This window comes from Alexandromys fortis, unplaced genomic scaffold (assembly GCF_014885135.2).
Source record: "Alexandromys fortis isolate MF-2015 unplaced genomic scaffold, M_Fortis_MF-2015_v1.1 scaffold_86, whole genome shotgun sequence".
In the NCBI taxonomy this organism is placed as follows: domain Eukaryota; kingdom Metazoa; phylum Chordata; class Mammalia; order Rodentia; family Cricetidae; genus Alexandromys; species Alexandromys fortis.
The window spans coordinates 6,097,520-6,121,437 of NW_026067965.1; the positions used below are offsets into that span (position 1 = coordinate 6,097,520).

Genomic DNA, 23,918 nt, shown 5'->3' on the forward strand with positions numbered 1-23,918 from the left:
TACCATATAATCTGCACTAGAGAGTCATTCTAGGACTGGCATCATCCCTGTCTTATATGGAGAAAATAAATGTAAAGAAACACATTCTGGTTACTAGAAACAAGCTGGTGCACAGGTATTGAAGTTCTTCTACATTAACAATTTCACCTGGACTTGTTCTAAATTAGGAAAATAAGGCTTTACCTTCTTTTATTCTAGCACCCACGTGCTTTGCTAACACCTACTTCTCTGGGGTTTAAAAATAAATGCACCAGCCCATTATTGTATTTTAAGTATCTGGTATTTCCTATGCTGTTGGGGGAAAATGTCACTGTTATGTGTTACAAAAGAACATAAATTTACGTTAACTTTCTGTAGCTCTGCTGCTTGATCCCAGACAGCCCCTCCCTGATGCAGAACAAATGATTCAGCTGTGAACCACTGTGCACCATCTCTAGCCATCAGAAAGCACTTTCATCACTGATATTTTCTGTTCTGTTGACATCACATGCTCCTCCGGAGCTGTCTCACGGCATGGACTCCCAGCACGGGCATGAAAAGGCCATAATACTGTTTCTGCCTTTTGTCCCCAAATACATCAATCTTTTGGGAATTATGTTTGATCCAGGAAGAGTCACAAGCTGATACATGCAGCTGCCAAGGGCAGAAGAGGTATCCAAGGAGGGCCACTTTCTCTAGGAAGTAAATCTGCAGGGGATGAACGTGGGACTTAGGAGACAAAGGCAACACTGGGCAATCAAAGTCAATTTCCATGCTTGAAGTATCTGGCTATTTCTTTGGTGTCTGGCCAAAGGAGCACAGCTTGGGAAGGGAGGTGGAACCGTCATCATGTCTCCCTCCAGCTGGGTTCCAATGCTGCCATCCCTTTAAGCAAGAGCCACGGAAGAGAAAACCTATTAGCAGGCTTTCCTTAGGGCACCGAGGCGGTAGCAGCCCCGCTCTCCATATATTTCCCATTCAGTATGTGCCAGAGCTCAGGGAGGCCGCCAAATGGACCAGCCCACTTTGTTGTACCCACTCATTTGACTTATTAGCAGGCTGGTGATTATGCGGCAGAGGAATGAAGGGCAATCAGTGGGAGGTGAAGGAACTGATTTGTTGGCGAGGGAGTCACAGCCCTGGCACCTCCTCGCGAAAGAAGGCGGACGGGAGGAGGAGATGGCAGGTGGACAGCAATCTGCAGTCAGGGGTGAACATCGTATGCACCTTTTCAGAAAGTTGCTTACAAAGAATTGCCTCTATAATCAGGCCATCCACCCACTCAGCCTTATGAAACAGCATCCCACAGCAGGCTCCAATGGGGCCCCTTTTAATAAAGAGTGTACGCTTGCTTATGGGTGCTTTTTGGAGACATTAGCTGCCTTCTTTCTTAACTAGCTTAATGGTGTCTCTTTCAGGGGATTTAAGCTATGGCTAGTGCTAAAGTTAAACAAGCCACAGGGAAGTCTTGTCTAACACTTGGGGTGATGTACCTAAAATGAGAAGCATTCCTCATGGTGTCATTCAGAAACATTTACTGATGGCTGGCTGTGTTCCACACTGTGCTGGAAGCTAGGGACACAAGAGTAAACCAGATGGATGCTTCCTTGCTGCCTAAGATTTTGTGTGAAGACAGAAAATGAAGGGGTCAATTAAGATATAATCTAAGTTAAAATTGTGTACAGTGATTAACAATGTCATAGATTAAGACAAAGATCTTGGGCCGGGCAGTGGTGGTGGCACATGCCTTTAATCCCAGCACTTGGGAGGCAGAGGCAGGTGGATCTCTGTGAGTTCAAGACCAGCCTGGTCTACAGAGCTAGTTCCAGGACAGGCTCCAAAGCCACAGAGAAACCCTGTCTCAAAAAACCAAAAAAAAAAAAAAAAAAAAAAAAGACAAAGATCTTGGAAGCAATAATATTCCTCACTGAAAGCAAACTAATATTCAGATTCTAAGGTAAAAATGGGTAGGTGTTTTGAGGGACAATAGCAAGACAAAGGGCTAGTTGAAGAGTTGGGGGAAGGTAAGGAGGAGATGGATGGTGGAGGAGGATCAGGATGGGACATACCTCAGGTCAGAAGTTCTTTCAATTCAATTCCAAGAAAATCTCAAAGCATGGAATGCTTGGAATCGAAGCGGGTGCTTGATGCATTTTGAAAGATGTTTCTTAATGTCAAATAGAAAAGGAATCAGACAAGGGAAAGTGGTAAAACAAATGTCAGCTGGAGCACTGAACCAGGCAACAGACAGAGAAACAGGAATGCAGAATGAACCGAATAGATTACAAGATCCATGTGGCCCAATAGAAGTGTGTTGGGATTACAAGCTGTCCTGTGCTCCTCCTTTACACTACCTACTTACTAGTTATGTGCTCTGAATATTCTGAGCTATGACTACTCATACATTCCTTGAAACACTGAGAGCTGTATGAGATATATAAACGGCATTGTATTTCAATTTTCCTGAGAAGATGTAGCAACACAATGTAGAATACAGAAATCCCATCTAAAGCCCACATGAACCCCTTTGAATTGCATTGCTTTTCACTTGGGGATCACAGATACGGACATATTACCATGAACCATCATGAGTTTTCCAACACAGGGCTCTAGTCTTGCTTGTTGTAGTATTTCTCAAATCTAGAATAGATCCTGGCAAATAATACGCATTCAAATATACCTAACAATATCTGCACATCTTAATGATGCATGGAACATTTTGAGAGGGAAAGTTGGTAAGAAATGAACTAAAGAGCCGGAAAATGGTGGCGAAGGCCTTTAATCCTAGCACTCAGGAGGCAGAGGCAAGCAGATCTCTGTGAGTTCGAGGCCAGCCTGGTCTAGAAGAGCTAGTTCCAGGACAGGAACCAAAAAAGCTATGGAGAAACCCTGTCTTGAAAATCCAAAAAAAAAAAAAAAAAAAGAAATGAACTAAGTTCTGTCAGTCACAGAGCTGGACAACCACTCCTCAATCGCACACCAGTCTGTATAGTGTGAAAGGTCTAAGAATTTTAATATAATTGGGGAGATATTATCAGTCAACTTCAGTGTCCATATTAGAAACAAGGATGATTGTTCAAGGCAGCAACCTCCACAAGGGCCGGCCTGAGCAGGACTCCACCAGAGCAGGACTGAGCCAGTGACCTCTGTCAGAACAGACCTGAGCCAGAGACCTCTGCAGCAGTCAGGGACCTCCAAGGGAGCAGGTCCACTACAGACCTCTGTGGGACTGGACTCAAACAAGGGGCCTCCATGGGAGCAGGCCCAAATCAGGGACATCTGTAGAAACAGGCCTAAGCCAGCAACCTCAGCAGAAGCAAGCACTGAGGCAATTAATTTCACAGAAGCAGGTACAAGGGAGCCACTGCTGAGGGAGCAGGCCCCAGTCAGAGACCTCTGTGGAACTGGGAGTGAATTGTTGACCTCCAAGGGAGCAGGCCTGAGCAAGTGTCCTCTGCTAGCACAGGCCCAAGATAGCAACTTCCAACAAAACAGCCCCAAGCCAGCAACCTCTATGGAAATAGGGCTGAATGACCCCCAAGATTGCAGAGCAACTCCCAGGAGCACTGCATGACCTCTAGGAACATCAAGTAACCTCCAGGGTAACTTGAACCATGGCCCCGACTGCACCACGAGGTGTCACCATCTAAGCCTTGGATCCATAGACAATTGGAAGATTGATCGCCAGAGACACAGTCCCAACTACACCAGAGGAAAAGATGGGTAGACAAGGTAAGAACACACTCAACACCACAAAGAGCAACACGACACCAATAAAAACTAATGGCCCTCCAACAGCAAGACTTGAACACCCAAATATAGGTGAAACAAAAGAAAATGACCTAAAAAATAATTTTAGAAGAATATCTGAGCCCCTTAAAGAGGAAATGAAAAAGTCTCTCAAAGAAATGAAGGAAAAGACAAACAAAAAACTGGAAGAAATCAGCAAATCACTTTTAAAAAAAAGTAAGAAAAAGCAATTAAACAGATGAAAGAAATGATTCAAAACTTAGAAACCAAAATAGAAACAATAAAGGAAACAAAAACTGGGGTAATTATAGAAGCAGAAATTTTGATAAAGTAAATGATCAGGTACCATAAATGCAAGCAAAAATCAGAATACAGAAGATGAAGAGAGAATCTCAAGTGCTGGAGATACAATAGGGAAAATAGACTCATTGGCCAAAGACATTAAATCTAACAAAAACTTAACACAAATATCCAGGAAATAAAAGACACCATGAAAAGGCCAAATGTAAAAATAATAGGGATAGAAGAAGGAGAAGAAGTCCAACTCAAAAGCATAGAAAATATATTCAATAAAATCATAGAAGAAAACTTTCACAACTTAAAGAAACAGACATTAAGAGACCACAGATGCTAGCAAAGACTACTATACCCAACAAAACTTTTAATCACCTTTGTTCAAAGAATGGATAAGGAAAATGTGGTACATTTACACAATGAAGTACTACACAGCAGAAAAAAAATGAGATCCTGAAATTTGCAAGCAAATGGATGAATCTAAAAAACATCATATTGAGTGAGGTAACCCAGACCCAGAAAGACAAATATCATATGTACTTACTCATAAGTAGCTTTTAGACATAAAAGGGAAAAACAGCCTATAATTCACAACCCCAGAGAACTTAGACAACAAAGAGCACCCCAAGAGAGACTTACATAGATCTAATCTACATAGGAAGTAGAAAAAGACAAGCTCTCCTGAGTAAATTGGGAGCATGGAGGCCATGGGAGAGGATAGGAGGGAGAGGAAGAGAGGGGGAAAATGTATAGCACAATAAAAAAATAAATAAATAAATTTGGGACATCTTTCCTTAAAAAAGAAACAAATAGGGATAATATTATTCGATCCCATATAGTAAGAAGCAAATGAAATGATGAATTTTGAAAATGTCCTAAGAAACCAAAAAAAAAGAATAACTCCAGTGAGCTTATTAAGTATACTGTTTTTAATACTACTCTTTGACTATATTCCCTTTTTCATTGTGATTGCTGCTAGTCTAACTATGCAGATGAGTATATAAAATTACTTAAATTTCTGAGTGCTAAAACATATATGCACACTTGAGATATCTATATTGGGTAGTTTCTTTATTCACTTATAAATCCATAGGAATTAATATGTGCTCTTAGTTATTTTACATGTATTTTTGAAAATAAAAATGTAAAAGTGTTTTAGCTGACTCTTGGCCACACACTCTATGTGCAGCATTGAGGATTTCAACAGACACACATCCAACGGATTTTTTCAGGCTGTGGAGGAGAGTGGGGAAGAGTTAAGGGGAATGGGAAAAATGGCCAGAATGAAAAACAAATAGTTATTAATTTACTGACATAAGATTGCAATGATAGTTTCCCTACCCATACTCTGTGGGTCTGGTGATGTCTTATTTTGTACTTTTCGACGGATTCACAGAGTGTCAAAATTGAGTGGTCACACGGACCTGCTATGAATTATCTCCTTAAGCTGACTATAAATTCCACAGTAAAAGTACCAGTTCCTGCTCCCATGCTATTCCTGAATGTGGCCATTACAGTTAGTTTTTTGTTAGGAGGCAAGCTGGATTCCTGTGTAAACATAAACACTGAATTTCATAGATGTGCAAATGTTCATGCTTTTATTTTCATTATTGAAAGGCTTCCTTTGAGGCCTGCTTGCCTTCTGTTCTGCGATTTCTTTAACATACCATATCATAGTATTCCAGACTAGGAATGCTATCCTTTACCAACTCCATCTCCTAAAACCTAGTTCACCATAAGAGCTGCAAAATGGTTGGTGGTGACTTGATCAGGCTGCTGAAGGGAGAGTTTGGGAGTATAGAGAAATAAGAAGGTATCTTACACCATGAAAGAAAACCATTACATGTTAGTCACTTCATCCCACGTGTGTGTATGTGCGTGTGCATGTGTTCTCTCTGACCCGCAGAACTCCCGGAGGCCCTTTTTCTATGAAGTCCTTGCTTCCATCCCCTGGACCCTCATGCAACCCTTCTTTATTTTCAACAGGATAATAAACAGAAGTATTCTCTTCATCCTATTTAACAGTTTAATGAATTCTCTGAAAGCCTTTTCATGTCCAACATATAAGGCCGTATAACTATGTCTATACTTTTAAATCAAGGTGTTATTTTAACCAGAGGCTATTTGTCTTCTCAGTTGGAATTCAAGCATGAACCGCTAAAGTATTTGTCAGAGCTCAGTTGTATGAGGGTCATGGTTACATGCTCTGCTCTGCCATGTTGCTATCTCCACTTTGCTTGTTTGCACCCTTCTGGGTGCCAGCCATAATGAACTCTTTGTATCATGTGCTCGCTGACACTTCAGTGATTTTGCATATTCTTCTCTAAAGCCTGGGAATATTAGTATCCACTTTGTATAGAAAAACACTATTTGGTTATAAAGTGGTCTTAGAAGTAATCTCCCTTGAAATAATTTCCATTTCACTAGGTAATGCCTTCTCTTTCCCCAGATAAGCTGAAGTCATTGTGTTACCCCTGTGTGAACTTCTCCACTAGGCTTTCCCATTCACAGGCGAGCAGTCTGAACAGTCTCTGCTCATTTCTGTGCCCTTGTCTCCATATCTCACGTATCCCTGAACTCTATTATCCACTTGCTGACTGGGTGAGAGAATAAATGAATAAACCAACAAACGAGAGAATGATGCCAACAATGACCATCCCTTTCGTTGCTTCTCTGCTAACCATACCTCTGCTTTCAAAGGATATGACAGATGAGGACCCAATGAATACAACATTCTTTTTGTTTTCCTTTTTGCTCTCTTTAAAAAAAATCACCACAGCTTTGACAGCAACTGGATCTGTTGGTTACAAACACTATGATGCGTTTTGGCCCTTGAATCCTATACATTATGGCATATGCAAAGAAGTCATCATTTCAAGATGATAATTTGAACGGAAGCAGATGGTATTTCAGTGGTGGTGCACACAGATTCTTGCATCTTGCAGGTCATGTTCCCTCACCCCTCCCTCTGGGAAATATTACATTTGCCATGTTTCTTTCCCCCTTTTCCCTCTCCCCACCCCAGCCATATGTTTCATAATGAGGGCACTTAAAATATCATAGAGTTGGCCTGTCCTCGTGATATTTAAAATATGAGATGTGACAATATCTTAAACATATTTTAAACACATGGCTGTCTCAAAGGAAGGAAATGCAATGGAAAAAAGTTCACACTGAGTTATTTTGAGGGGAGGTCGCCTCGACGGGAGGGAGTGTCGTGTTAGGGATTTCAGATAACAGAGAAACTGGTGGTTCCAGGCATAATTCAGGAAAGATGGTGTTTGACAAATGTGCAGTGGATGTTTTTGGGAAACAGACTATCAGTCGGGAAATATATATTTTAATTTATAGAAGCAAAAAGCCTGGGCCACACAAAGAGTTTGGCTATCCATTCTGTAGTCTGAAGAGCGTGAGAGGGAAAGGTCACCCATCTGCTTCCCTGGGTGTGAGGCTACTTTGCTGGGCTCATTTGCTGCAAGGCTAGCCTCGGGGGAAACTTGGCCCGGATTAGCATTGCTGGAAGCAGGTGAAATATCAAATGGGGACAGGATAAATAATAAATGAGCCCATTTTTCATATCTGGATGAAGGAAAATGTTAATAGAGTTAGGAACATTTGGATCCCTCGTTCTGAACCGTGAGTCTCGATTATTTCAGAACTGACCCAGCCTCCTCCAAAGTCATTGGTATTTCCCTTTCCTATGGTGAAAAGCAGACCATATTTGAGAGTCTGTATTACTTCATTCATATTATTAGTTCAGTATTTACATTCACAACTTCATTGTTATTGTTTTGTTTTATTCCTCACTGACCTTTGAGATGAATTTGATTACATAAGATACAATTTCTTTTTACACTATCAATTCTGGGGAAATATAGCCTCATCGCACTTACATAAAGAAGCATGAACTAATCAAGGGCACGCTCTGGTGTGCAGTGATCATGGATGATAAACCAAAGATGAACTTTCATAGTCATCCAGGAGATAACCCATAAATGGGCCCTCAAGGTCCAGCCAACCTGTCTGTGCACACTCTCAGCTCTGATTTGTCTCTACTCTCTTCTCTCATTTACTATAGTTTGGGGCTTGAGGAAGGATGGAGAGCCAGCATTTCACATAGGCAGTGAGTGATCCCCTAAGCTTCAAGAGCATATGATTTTCACTTTATGTTTCCTTGATTCACCTTGAAGTACCTGCACCACAATAGAATCAGACATTCACTTGAAATCAAAATCTTGCAAAGGGAATTCAGATCCCAAATAAAACCAAAGTACTAGGTCATGGACATGCCACTAGCCAGTCTTGTTGTTGTTATTGTCTTTTTTTTTTGTGACAGAAAAATGAGCTCCTCTAGAGGCAGTGTGTGTGTGTGTGTGTGTGTGTGTGTGTGTATATATACATACATATATATATATACATACATATATATAGTCAGTGAGACATCTAGATGCAGAGACACAATTATGAGCACAGCTCTCCTATGATGAAACTAATATTTCATCAATAAAAAATTAGTAGGGAGACCCTATCTCCTGTGTTCCACACTAGAGCCCACAGCTCCTGGCAGCTGTACCGGAGGCCAGAGTGGTACAAAGACCCCAGGGAAAATACCACCCCACTGCCTATTAAACCCTATTCATCCTGCCCAACAAATGCAGACTGTACCCCAACCCTCGGTCCCTACATCCTGGCCTACTACTTTGAAACAACTCTTTGGTTTTACAAGAGGTCAGGTAGGATCAAGGAACTCCATGTAAGATACGACCATCAGCTAATAGTCCTTAAAATCAGCTCAATAACCACACCTGCTCCCCTGGGTTCAATAATAGGGCCCACCTGATGGCCTTACAGGAGATCAGGCTGGTCCTGGGATCCTAGATAAGACACTGTTCACTGACCACAAATATAATGCAGAGAGAGAATATCCAAAACAACAAAATCAAAGATGAAAAGGGTGACATAAATAAAGGACTCCGAGGAAATACAGAGAATCATTAGGTCATACTTCAAAGACTGTACTTTATAAAATTGGAAAATCTAAAAAAAAAAAAAAGGAAAATTTCTGGGATATATATCACTTACCTAAGTTAAATCAAAATCAAATAAACAATGTAAATAAACTGATAGCTCCTAAGGAAATAGAAACAGTCATTAAAAGTATCTCAGCCACAAAAGGAAGCCCAGGGCCAGACAGTTTTAGTGTGGAATTCTATCAGATTTTTTTTTGTAAAAAAACTAAAACCAATACTCTTCAAATTATGCCATAGAGAGGTTGTCTACTCTCTCTAACCTATTCAATACAGAATTTGAAGTTCTAACTACAGCAATAAGACAACTAAAGGAGATCAAGAGAATACACATTGGAAAGGAAGAAGACGAAGTATTATTATTCAGAGATAATATGATTATTATAGAACAGTAATCCAAAAAACTACCAGGGAACTCATACAGCTCATAAACACCTTTATTCAAATGGCTGAATACAAGGTTAGCTCAAAAAATCAATAGCTCTCCCATTTACAAACGATAAATGGGTTGAGAAAGAAATCAGAAAATCAATACCATTTATAATAGCCTCAAATAATGAAAATATGTTGGTGTAACTCTAACCAAGCAAGTCAACGACCTGTATGACAAGAATTTCAAGTCTTTAGAGAGAAATTAAAGAAGATATGAGAAGATGGAGAGATCTCCCATGCTCATGGATCAGTAAGGATTAACAAATAAAAATGGTCATTTTATCAAAAGCACAATAAAGATTTAATGCAATTCCCCATTAAAATTCCAACACAATTCCTTATAGAACTCGAAAGACCAGAAATCAGCTTCATAAAAAAAAAAGCAAAAAATCCAGGATGGTTAAAACAATCCTGTACAGCAATGAACTTCCAGAGGTATCACCATCCCTGATTTCAAGCTCTTCTAGAGAACTATAGGCTGGTCTGATTGGATGACAACAGGTAGAAGAATGCAAATATACTCTTATCTATTCCTCTGAATAAAACTCAAGTAAAGGTGGATCAAAGGCCTCAACATAAATTCAATACACTGATCCGGATAGAAGAAAAACTTACAATAGTCTTTAACATGTTAACACAGGAGACAACTTATGGAATAGAACACTAATAACACATACACTAAGATCAACACTTTATAAATAGGACCTCACAAAAGTGAAAATTGCTGTAAAAACAAGGTCACCATCAATAGGACAAAATGACAGCCTACACAATGGGAAAAAGGTCATCACCTACCCCACATCTGACAGTAGGCTGCATTTCAAAGTACATAAAGAACTCAAGAAATTAGACACCAACAAATCAAATAATCCAGTTAAAAACAGAATACAGATCTAAGTAAAATTCTCAACAGAAAAATCTCAAATGGCCAAGAAGCACGTAGGGAGATATTCAACATCCTTAGCCTACTAGGAAATGCAAAGAAAAATGACACTGAGATTTCATGTTACACCTGTAAGAATAACTAAGAATAAAAACATAAGCAACAGCTCATGCTGGAGAGGATGGGGAGGAAGGGATACACTCCTTCATTGCTGCTGGGAGTGCAAATGTGTACATCTACTTTGAAAGTGTGGCAATTTCTCAGAAAATTGTGAATCAACCTACCACAAGACCAAGCTATACTACTCTTGGGCATATATCCAAAGATGCTCAATTATACCTCAAGGACACTTGCTCAACTATGTTCATAGCAGCTTTATTTCTAATAGTCACAACCTAGATGTCCCTCAACTAAAGAATGAATTAAAAATGTGGTACATTTACACAATGGAGTATTAATAAAATGTTTAAAACAAGGATATCAGGAAATTTGAAGCCAATTGGATGGAACTAAATAAAATCATCTTGAGTGAGGTAACCCAGACTGAGAAAGACAAGCATGGTATGTACTCACTCATAAGTGAATATTAGTTTTAGAACAAAGGTTAATTTTGCTACAATCTACAGATGCAGATAGACTAGATACCCACGGGGTTTCATGGGGGAACACCCAAATCTCATTGGGAAGGGGAAATAGAAGAGTACTGAGAGTGGGTGGAAGCATGAGTGTTCAGGTTGGGGGTGAAAGAGGGAAGAATCCTGAGGGGGACTGCTAGGAGACAGCAATTTCGGGGTCAGGCAAAAGGTTGATTCAGGGAATCTTCCATGCCATGAGTCTACTGGGAGGATCCCAGTTTAGATCCCTAGCAATAGCAGGTAAGAAGCCTACGATCAGATGGGTGCCTGGTGCAACTGTTATCAAAGCAGTGCCATTCAGCAACTGAGAGAGGAAGATGCGGAGACCCACAGTCAAGCATCAGGTGGAGCTCAGGAATCCTAAGAAGAAGGATAACAGAGGGTAAGAGCCAGAAGGGGTCAAAGACACCATGGGTAGGCTCATGCAATCAACTAACCTGGGCTAATAGGGTCTCAGAGAGACTGAACTGACAACCAGGGAGCCCGCCTGAGACTGACCGTAGGCACTTGGCATTTGTGACAGTTGTGTAGCTTGCTCCTCTTGTGGAACTCCTAACAGTGGGAGCAGGGCCTATGTCCAACTCTTTTACTGGCTTTTGGGAACTTCCTCCTCATACTACTTCACCTTGTTAAGTCTTAATACATGGGAATATCCATAGTTTTATGGCAGCTTGCTATGCCAGGTTTTGTTGATACTCATGGGAGGCCTGCCTTTTCCTGGATTGAGATGGAAGAGGAGAGGATTAGGGGTGGAATCAGGGGGAGTACGAACAGGGTTGGAGGGGAGGATAAGGGAGGAGGGAGTTGCTAAGATGTAAAATAAACAGATGGAATACTCAGTAGGGAAACAAAACAGTCAACCCAATTGGGACACCCAGACCTACGTGAGGAAGGGGCCTCAGCTTCCTTTTCCTCTGTGGTTCAGATTCTCTTTACCCCTTCCTTCGAGTGGTGACATCACCAGCTGTGCCACTCAGTTTTGAATCCTCCTGTGAAAGAACTTTGACCTCCTATAAAATTTCCTCTTGGAGCCGTACAGTTCAGTTTCTGCTGGAATCCGGGCTCTCATTTTAAACTCCAAAGTGGCTACTTTCAAATTATGCTTCCAGCTCTTATCCATGCCGATGCCGGAATGAGTTTTCACAGTACTACTCTCTGGTTGCGGCATTTTTTATGACCCCGAGTGGCCCCTTTCAGAGGCTTCTCTGTACCTTGCAAATGGAGGTGAGGCACCTTGGTTCTGAACTCCACACCTCTGTAATGTATTCTCTCCATATTTCTACCAGAGATGGTAGGTTCAAACTTCTGTCCTCGAAAATGCTTGTCTTATTTTGTCACCTGTCACTCTTTTCTTTCCATATAGAGTATTCTCTCTGAGATTACCTAACATGCTCTTCATGGCCATGACTTTCCTGGCCCTATGAATGGTATGTGTTATCTTTCTGACTTCTCCCTCTTATTATATCATAGTACATTCCTTATGAGAGTCCTGCTCCCAGCACACCAAGGGTCCATCCCCTCTCCACAATTTCTTTTCCATATCATATTAAGGGTGTCCGCATTTTCTGTGACTTTCCTGTGCTATCATATCAGGACTATGTGATGACTTTGATTTACCTGCTCTGATTATGTCAAGGATACTTGCTATCTCCATGAGTCCTATGCCCAACCATGTGACCTTCCCTGTTTCTGTTATTGCATCATGCTCTAGATTCATCTTGTATAATTTCCAATCCTGGTCACAGACCTGGCCATTCCTCTAAGAACCTTAATGCCCTTTACCTAGAGAAAAAAAAATATCAGAAACAATGAGAAGGGTATTAGGAATTCTTACTGCTTTGTGAAGTACCCTCAGCATATAAGACTAGCCAGAGTAGACATGCATGCTGATTTGTACATACACTCATATCCACAGATATGTCAAGGTATAATAATTGTTCATACTGAGTTACACATGAGCCCATACTAGACCTACCGTGTCTACTTGAGTACGCCATTCATCATTCCAGCCTCGAGCTGCTTTCTCTGTAATCTACAACACCAGCAGTGAGACAGCTTCTCTCTACCGCCTGCTAGCCACTTCATTATTTAATACCAGTACTATATTAATTGATTTTAGACTTATTCACCCATTTTCTCATGGGAAACCTTTTTTATTATTGAGAATACATTGCTATTCAAAGATCTGCTGGTTTGACAAATTTCTGAAGTGACGTAGATGGACTACTTTTACAACCTATTACAGGGAGGTTCTTCCACAGTATAACTAATTATAAACTAGTCTTTCTGTTTTAGGATTACTTCAACGTCCCTGATATTTTTCAAAGATTTTTTTCCCCACTTTTCATACATAAAGATTAATTCTTCATCTTATGATCCTTAACTACAGGTCCATTTTCTGTTTCTATTGTTTCATCTTTCTGTGACATAATATAATTGAAATCATATACAAGTTCCTCCAGATTATTGTATTTTAGCAACATTGAAAGTTCAACCTTGCATTCCATGTCGTCAGTAGCTTGTACATTTTTATTATTGACTTATTATAATGAAAACATTTGTCAATTTGATACCAATGTGGACACAGCCAGGATGAAGAAACCATTGCTAAGGAATTTCTTTCTTGAGCCTTGCCACTAACCAAGTATGTGTGGCGTTTTCTTGATTGCTGGTTTATGTGTGAGGTCCCAGCACACTGTAGGTACTGAGATCCCTAGAAAGGTAGGACTGGTCTATGTAATAAAAGTAGCTGAGCAAGCCAAAGGGAATGAGCCAATAAACAGAATCCATCTGTGGTCTCTGCTTTTGGTTCCTAGTGTCATCAGGGAATTCTCTTTCTCTAGTAAATGTGATATTTGCAATAAATTTGGGTAAACTGTTCACTATCCGACAGACAATTTTGTTTTTGTCTCAACCTATTTGGCTGATCATATATAGCATGCAAGGGTGTTGATTTTTCAAAGATTTTTTTCAGTACCAATTAATGTTTTTTTTTCTTTATGCCTGTTGACATGGTTGATATCACTGATTCATTTCTAGATGTTGGCCAGCTTCATCCTCCTGGAATAAGTTTCCAAGCTCCATGATGCACAGTTCTCCTCAAATACTACTGAATTTAAATTGCTGCTTTTTTTTTATAGCATTGCTGAGTCTACAGTAAGGAGTGATATGGATCTCTGTTGCTATTATTGCTGTGATGTTCTGGAATGGGTGATAGTGCAACGCTAGCCACATAGGATGAGTAAGGAAAAACATGTCCTAGATTTTATATCAGCTTTGCCTTACATTATGGCAAAATTTTCCATTGATTGGAACTGGCACTGTCATTTTTTAGATTAATTATTCAATTGTTTTTTATTCATTGTGCCTTTAAAGTTGTCATGTTTAGCTTGTGCTATTTATTAATTACCTTCATCTGCATTATCATAGATTTACTGCTGGTTTCCATTTATTATCCTTTTACTAGCTACAGGATGATTACACTTTCATTCATGATACTGGAAATTTACGCTTCATTTTCTCATTGTTTAGGTCAGAATGAAACTAAATTTATCTGCCTTTTCAAAATCTGATTTTAACGTTCTTTGATTTTTCTACATCACGTTGCTGCTTTAATTCCATTGATCATTGCTCTAACTTTAAGTTTTACTTTTACAATTATTTGTGTTGGGGAGTGATGGTTCTTGCATGCCAGTATTTGTGGGGATGAAAGGAAAACTTGCAGGAATTGGTTCTTGGGCTTGTAGGCAAGCATCTTCTCCCTACAAGACATCTCACGAGCCCCAGAACTTGAACTTCTATTTTTCTCTTGTTTTTTTTTTCTGACAGTTTTTTTTAATCTAATTTTCTAAAATATCAACATAGTATTAGTGATTCTATATGTCTTGTATGTTCTAGTATGTACATTATTACACTCCTACTGAACTCTGTTACCTATGCCCCAAACGTGTTGATAAGGTGAATTTTCATTTTTGGTCTGTTCAAAATATATTTCAACTTCTTTGGTGAATTGATTTTTGGTTCATGTGTTATTTACAAGTATGTTGTTGAGTCTCAAAATTTTTGATGCAGATGCAGCTCTCTCTGCTGTTGTAGATTTGTAGCTTAATACCACTGTGGGCTGAGAACATATTTTGAACAATTCCATTTTTCACATGATGACTCAGAATTTGGTCTATCTTCATAAACATTCTATGTGAGCTAAAAAACAATATGGGATCTGGTAGTGATGGATGGTGTGCTCTTTAAATGTCAAATTGTGTCAAGTTCATGGACAATCTTTTCTACCTTGTGTCTTGCTGACATAGAAATTACTAACATATTTTAAAGTACTTAAATATAATAGTTGGTTTGTCTGAACCTAAGCGTTATTAAGTTTTGCTGTATCTGTTTTGAAACTCTATTATTGGGAATGAACAGTTTGAGCAACAATGTGTGTGCCTGCAGCATCAACTCATTGACCTTCATATAGTGATTTCTTCTATTTCTGACATCCTTTTGTGCTCTAAAGTTTTTTTTCTGAAATTAATAAAGTTACTCAAACTTTAAGCATAGTATATCTTTCTACATTCATTTGTTTTGCTGATTGACTTCTTTTTCAGTATTGGGGACTGAATCCCAGGCATCATACATACTCAACAAGCCCTTTGCCACAGTTCCACATCCCTGGCTTTAACATTCCTTTAAATTAAACCTGCAGGCTTCTTTATCTTTAATATGAATTTCTTGCAGACAACAGAGAGTTGTATTTATTTTTTATTCGTTTGAATAGATTCTTAGTTTTAAATTGGTACCAATAAACTAATCACATTTAAAGGGATGTATTTATTGTTTTTATCAACTCTGTTTTTGTCTCTACTGTTTGTTCTGCCTTTCCTGATGATAATTGAGCAATAAGATGATATCATTCTAATCCCTCTGAGCAGCAGATCAATTTTATTTCATTTTAAAATGTTAATGGATGCTCCAGAGTTTGCTCTGTGCAATGAAACAAATACAGTTCTGCTTCAAATAACACCACATCATTTCACCTGTAGTTCAGCCTACTCTCATACTTCTCCCAGATCTCCTTTCCCTCCTTAGAGCTGTTGCCACCCACTCCCTTTGTCCCAGTTGTATCAACCACCACAGTAATTCCATTACATACAATCCTAGATTGCTGTGTCTTCCCTGCTAGGACGGCCTGTAACCTTGAACTGTGAGCTACAATAGACTTTTGCTCCCCTTATTTGTTTTTGCCCACACTCAGCTTTTTCCAGTTTCTCCCAGTTGGGAGCCCCCAAAGCCGCCCTTGGTTCTGTGAGTCCACAGGCGGTCTTACAGGTGCAACACATCATCAGCCTCCTAGCCACACTATCGTAAATTGATCCCAAGCAAAACCCTCACAGGCAAAAGATGTATGGCGTCAAGTCAGATAGAAGTAGGTTCATCCTCCCCGGAGTACTCCCCAGGACTCTGTATTCTCATAACAAAGTAGTGAAAATGAACATTAAATGTTATATACTCAGGAAGCTTATTAGAGATTCAGTACCCAACTTTTTTTTTATTGAGGTCACGTTCTGCATAACAAATACCTACATTTCAAACTCCCCAAAGACATTCTTCAGCCCAAACTACATAGTTTGTTTGAGTAGTTTAAACACAGTGTGCCCTGTTTTCTGCTCTGGGAACTGTAGGGAATCTTCCTGAAATCCAAGTTTCCCAGTGCTGGTCACAGACCACATCTGCAGGGGGGACATACTCTCAGGGCTGCTTTTCTGACTCAAACATGTTATTTTTTCCAGCAACAGATTGACTCTGCTTGTGTGTGTACCTGACTGTCCGTCTTTCTGGATACTGATGTACCACACAAACGGAGACTCTGGGAAATCAAAAGGAAGTCTTACTTTATTGTCTTTTCATGTTTTTCTGATCGAAAGCATGGAAGTGTTGTCCTCTTAACTCATTACACATCAGACCTAAAACTCAAATTCCTGATGAACATTGTAACAGTGCAAACTCTTCTGATGAACATTAATACATGAAGCCTTTGCAGTAGGGGTTCACAGAAGACAAATCTTCCTCTTCCTTCTTGAACAGGCAAGATCTTCCAAGAGATACATGAGCATAAACATGCATACATGTTAAAGTGTGTGTATGACTGTTTAAGCACGTGATTGTGTGTGTGGACATTTATACATGTGCCTATTTATATGTAACCAAGTGGTGACACTCAAAAATACTCATTTAAATTTGATAACAAAAATCAGCTGTCTACATATTAAAGCCTGCAGGAAGAGATCTGTAAGAAACTACCGTTCTGAACTCAAGCCAATGCTAATTAAAATAATGTTCATGGTTGGAATTAAGCTTTGACATTTTAAAACCTTTCCACATATTTTTTTTAAAAAAATGTACAACCAGATTAAAAGCAGTAATGAAGCTTCCTGGAAAGAGTTCTTTGAGAGTAGACTTGGAGAGCTTGATTTGGGCTTAGATATTTCTAAAGGTCCAAAATTTACCAGGTGTGTTCCAGTTTCAAACCTATCGATACCATACTCTTAATATGAACTAAGTAAAACACTGCACACTGTCCATCAAGTCATTACGAAGCATTGCAAGCATTGACCAGCTCATCACTCTGAGAAGTCTCAGGAAACCTGCTCGCTATGAAGATGAAAGCATCATGATGTATTATGACAGCTGATAAAAATAACTAAGTAAGCTGAAGTTTAATGATGCGTGAGACAACTATCTCAAGAGTAAAAGTACTAGGCTAGGACTGAGCTATTCTTTCCAGTCCCAAATATCTTTGAATTTTACAGTGCTGGAGATCTTGTTGGCATTGCCTTGGCCCAGGGGTCACTTGGTGGGTACTGAAAGATAAATGTCAAATATGTGTCTCAATTCTTCTTGATAGTGTTTGTTAGGAAGCAAAGGAGGATCTTCTGAGGCCATAATAGATGACCCTCTTGTCCCATATCCTCCATCCTTTTTCACACTTTTTTCCCCTGCCCCCCTTTTTTTTTTTTTTTTTTTGGAATTGCTTTATAGAGTTGTGGAGATTTTTCCAGACTGCCTGTGTGATGCACTGTGTACAATTATTTATAAGGTTGTGCAGTGTTAATAAAGACCTGAGACGAGTTATAGCAGGTAATGTCCTGTCGTTGTTTTCATAGAAACGACATATCCCTCACACTGTGATAGCCAGAAGTCTAGAATCATATGGGGAAACCGAATTGAAGAACTGTACAGAGAACCAGAGTTGGCATTAAATAGAAGACTCACAAATACAAATACTATTGATATTTCAAGCTAACATGTCTGTGTAGTGGTTTGTTTTCAGCATGATTTTAACAACAGATGACTGATATATAAGTGTCATTTATAATAATAAAAAAAAACACTCAGAAACACATACCAAACAATGGTATGGACTAAGTAAAGTCTCACATATTAATGCTACTTGAACAAAATATTTTATAAGACTTTACTGATGTGTGTGCATATGTGTGTGCACGCGGACATGCACACATGTGAGTGCATACCACATCTGCATGGGTGAACACAAAGGCCAGCAGAGTTGGGTCCCATGAAGCTGTGTTTTTTATTTCTATTTCTTTATATCTGTGTACATTTATCTATCTAGTTATATTTTTGCCAGAGAAATACTAAAAAGTTGAAAAACAAAATAATACAAATAGTTCTTTCCAAATGCTAAAATAAAAGATGCTTTAACCATGTGTGTATACGTTGTACCTTCCAAATTTTTAGAGTATAAACAAGGAAAAAAAGAGAGAAAGTGAACATAATTTAATATTCCAGACAGATAGCTGTAAATTTCTATTCAGTTTCGCAAACTTTGCATACTAACATGATTGGAAACATCTGAGAGACTCTCTCTGCACTTGTCTTTGTTTGTCCAAACTGAATGAATGAGCATCTGAATGAGGGTGCATAGTTTACTGATGTCAATAAATGTTTTCCTCAGCAGAATGTGTCATTTGTAATTTGTATTGGCTTTTTCTTCTTGATTCATGGCGACACTTTCCGCAAACCAGATTTTGTGACACAATAGGCACTCGGGGTCCATTTGGGGAGTGCATGAGTGAGTGACTGACTGCCGAGAAGGGTGGAATGGATGTCAGATGCAGGAATGATCATCAAGCAAAAACAATGGCTTCCATCCAATCACACATGTCTGGTAAGAGGATGTTGGAGGCAGAAGCAGCTGCTAGTTGGATCTGACCCAATGTATAGGGGTGGCTGTCTATAGTATAGCTATATTAGTACCTCCAAGGCACTGTCCCTTTTCATAAAACAACAGAGTTTTTAGTAAAAGTGAAATATACTGTTCTCAACACTACATATTGTTATGAATAAATTGACTCTAAGTATACTTTGGAGTCTCCAAATTCATGACTCATCTTTTCATGAATGCTTGAATATGATAAGGATGAAGCTTTCAAACTGGACCAATACGACATATAATGTAAAATGTTCCAAATATCTCAAGAATAGACAACAATGGTTCCACTTTCATAGTGTTTCTCATTCTTCCCAGGAGCCAAAACAGTATCCTGACTCAGGGCTTGCAGCAATCACAGTCACACAAACCTTCAGGATCCCAATGTCAGCCAATAAGTTAAGGGGGGAAAAAAGCAATTAATTTGAATGGAAACCTTAAGTATAGAACAGTTAGATATATTTTTTCTATAGAGTAGTGGCCACTGTACACAGGGAATATATTATAAGATCCCCAGTGTGGGCCGGAAACTAGAGAAAGAAAGTAAAATGCACATATATTTATTACAAACTTTAAGAATTAGGTATAAAAGATAAATTATAAATACTACTTATGTTGCATAAGTATCTTATGAAGATGGTTTATGTATGGATGAATAATAGAGTATATTATATGTAAATAACACACACTGTATTAAAGGGAATTAAGCACTACCATAGTTCAGTACCTAAAGGGATCCTGGAATTAGTTTCCTGTGGATATCCATCAATGGATGCTCCACCTTCTCTTTGTGATGATGTGGACTGAGGCAATGCCTCTATAGTAAGATGTTACGACAATAGCAACAAACCGTTATGCAGAGTTCTTTGCACACAGCTCTAAAGTGGTGTGAAAGTTCATCTGATTCCAAGACAGCTGCCAAGAAATTAACTATCAGGTATCCCACAGACTAGAGAAACGGATGATTCGCACACCACATGGGGCAAAGTTGAGCAGAGAAAAATCTAATCACCTCAAATGTTGTTCACTTTAAGTTTTATAAGCTGTTTGTTTCCTTTCATACTTAATATGGCTGGCCAGTAGTTGAATACCCAATAACTGAAAGCATATAACCTTAGAAAGCAAGAAGATCTGAAAGGGAGAGTTGGTTATTTATTTGAGCTCAGAATTATGCTTCAGTTTGTTTTAATGTACAGATTGGGAAGGTTTTATGTCTTAGTCCACGTGGGCTCTTCTCAAAAGATGCCCCAGGTTACTTAATTCATAAGAACAAAAATCTGGTTTTCACAGTTCGAAAGGTTGGGGAGATCAAGATCAAAGAGGCAGTAGATTTCGTGTCTGGTGAGGTTCTAATTTCTGCTCCTGAGATGGTGCCTTGCTGCAGTGTCCTCCAGAGGCAACAAACGTGAAAGCAAGGACAGAAGAATAAAGAGAGTTCATGCTAGTTCCCTCTAGCTCTGTTATAGGACTAGATGATAGCAACTTGACTGCAAGGATCCCAAGACTTAACCACTTCCCAAAATGAACCTTTTCTTATGTCCAGACAACTGAGAGTACATTCAGTGAAAATTCTGGAAATGACATGCATTTAATCCGGGGACCTATAATAACCTATGTCTGAGGTTGCTTTGTATGCGAAACTGTATGGAAAGCTCTGAAGGAGATAGAAAGGAACAAGCCTATTTTCGTCCCAAAACTTGCAGAATGAAATCGTCCATTCTATAAAATCACTAAATTAATGTAATTTCTTTTCTATAAAGGGAACTAATAGTACCTTGTCACTGTGAAATATCAAAGTTATTAATATATACTGTCTGACATGGGTGTCTCCTATAGTAAGCAGTAAATAATTACAAGCAGTCTTTCTGTTCTTCCCGCATTTCATCTTTTCTCTTTGTTGTTTTTTTGTATGTCTCCCCATTCTCCCTTTTCTGTTCTTTATACCATACCTATAAAAATGATGCTTCAGAAAAGAGATCAATATAAGAAAATCCCTTCTGCCAATAGCTTTGTCCAGCCTTCACATTGCTACAATTGAATTTCTTTCTTCCTTATGGATTATTCCAGATTATAAGAACAAAAATGCATCTTTCATAATAATTGACCACACATGATGTCCACCTTGCATGCCGTACACAGAACCCTTTGCATTTCGCTGACCACTATCTTGCAAATGTAAATGCCTCTGTGGGACATCCTGCATGATCTATGAAGGCCAATATTCTGAGTTATCATCTCCTGTTGCAGTTTCTGCTATGTATAGAGATATAACTCTTCACAAGATTTCCCCCTGGTCTTTTCTGAAACCCTTGCCAACTCCACTGGCAGCTGGAATTTGGACAAGTTTACTTTTTCAAAAAATAGAAATGTCTACTTCTGATTCCCTGTATTAGACACAAGAAATTATTGAATACTCGTCATGGATTTATAGAAGTAAACAGTTTCAATAATCTTAAAAGCAAGTTCTAAGTAATTATAATTATCAATATTTTATAGATTAAGTACAAAATAGATAAATAAATAGGTCAAAGAGAGGATAGGTGATAGCTAATTGATAAACGAATCAATAGAAAAATAGACAATATATGATAGGCTGAAGCCCTGGGTGGGAGTAAAAGGACCAGCTACCCCAGGATGTGACCAGCATCCAGATTTCTCAGGCCTTCCAAGAAAGACTTCAATGCCCACAAATAAGCAAGAAGCAGTCTTGAGAACTCACTGTCCCAATTCTCTCAACCTGCCATGCATAACTCCCCACCTTTTTATTATAAGAGAAAGGAGGGAATGTTGTAATCCGCTGGCCTGGCCTGTCACTTGGGTACTCTGCATCTTAAGAGACAAACCCTGTTGGGAGCAGTGTGACCCCAGATCCTGAATTTCTTGCAATCCCCTGATCCGAGTGCCTACAGCTGCTCTGAGCACGAGACCTTCAGGAGTTCCTGATGGCAGGAGAGTGGTTTCTGGTGGGTTTGGCTGGGGCGTGGCTATCTCTATATAATCTGCCCCTAAACACAATAAAGGGGGCATTCTTGGGGAATTCAAGGATGACCCCTGTCGCTGTCTCTCTGTCTGTGTGTGTCTGTGTATTCTAACCTCCAGCGCCCTTGCCCAAAGTGCCAGTGCCTACTCCCAACCTCCCCCTTCCTGCCCAAGCAAGTGTCAACTTCAGACACTCATTGCTTCAAGAATCTTTGCCAGATTCCTTGCCTTAGTGAGTTGTGTTTTCTTACTCTGAAGAAATGTCTATCATACCTTGAAGGCAAAGGTGTAAGTCACAACAATCCCACACCAGTTTGGAATTATGATTAATAGAATGGTTATTTATTTAAAGGGGAAAAAACTTACAGATCACCATCCCAGACAACAGCCCTCTGCGCGATCAGGAAGGGAGTCTAGTCGGCAGAAGCGGAGCAGGAAGTAAGAGAGAGAGGAGAGGGAAGTGGCCTCTTTTTTAAAGGGAGAGAGACCACGCCCCCAATGGGGCTGGTATCTCAGCAGCTATTGGCTGAGCAACAATACCTGCTGCAAGGAGGGAGCTCAAAGGCTATTCTGTATTCTGTAAGTCTTGCACTTATTGTCAACAAGAGTATTAATGCAAGGCCCTGTCAGTAGAGAGAGCTTACAGTTTACAAGGATGAGAAACAGAGAAACAATCACAGCCATAGTGCATGGTGGATGCCCTCTTGAACATAGACTGCTTGTCAGAGGCAGGGTGCGCTCATCTTATAGATTTTAAAGTCTCTCTCATTTTCTGAAGGCTGCACTTGGGGGTACACACAAGGTCAACACAGATGCCAAGTCTGAGATGGATTTAAAAAAAAAAGATTCCATGGGAAAGAAGTGAATTGTCAATCCTAAAAATACCCAGGAAAAAACAGCAAGGTTACACAGTACGTTTGAACCAAAACTTCATCAGAAACTTGGGAAATATTTCTGAGGTTCAGAATTCAGGCAACACACCTGAAAGTCAACCTTTGTCAAACCAAGAACTCCCCACAAAGCAAGTCTTCACAGTATTTGACATTCATTTGTCACATAGTAATTATCCTATTAATCCAAATTAAACCCTTATCTCAGGCTCCTCATCCAAAGTGTGAATATAACAATTACCAGGGGTCTAAAAAGGGAGGAGGCTTCCAGAGCTCTGCCTTGTCATGAGAACAGACATTCTGATTGTGGCAGCAGGAGAGAAATACGATATTAACTCAGATGTGAATGTGTTGCCGAAATCTGATAAATTACAGGTTTGGGAAGCCGTTGCAGAGTTCAGGTAGTGATCTCCAGGTAGAGTTGAAAAAGCAAGGATGCTTCAGTTACTTGGTATTCCAGAGCCTTCAGGTACCACATTACAAAGGCGTTTGTTTGTTTGTTTGTTTGTTTGTTAAGCAGCTAAAGGCCTCTGTAAAAGCCTTTCATTTTAATTAGATCCTTGGGACAAGGATCTACAAAGCCACAGAAGTGAGATTCACTACATCCCAATGTGACTACTTAGTGATGACACCCTGGGAGGACTGAAAACACACATACTTTCAATATGTATGTATGTATGTATGTATGTGTGTATGTGTGTTTATATATATATGTAACTATGTGTAGGTGTATATTGTATATATATGTGTGTGTATATGTATACTGTATACATATGCATAGTCTAACATACTTGGTTATCCCAGGGCAATAAGAGACTGCCTCAA

The 23,918-nt window shown here is 39.4% G+C and overlaps 1 pseudogene; it reads left to right on the plus strand.

Annotated features, from left to right (window-relative positions):
• The first annotated feature begins 1,047 nt into the window (after positions 1 to 1,047).
• The window catches only part of LOC126508634 (60S ribosomal protein L5-like), a 28,037-nt pseudogene continuing 5,166 nt past the window's right edge, over positions 1,048 to 23,918 (plus strand).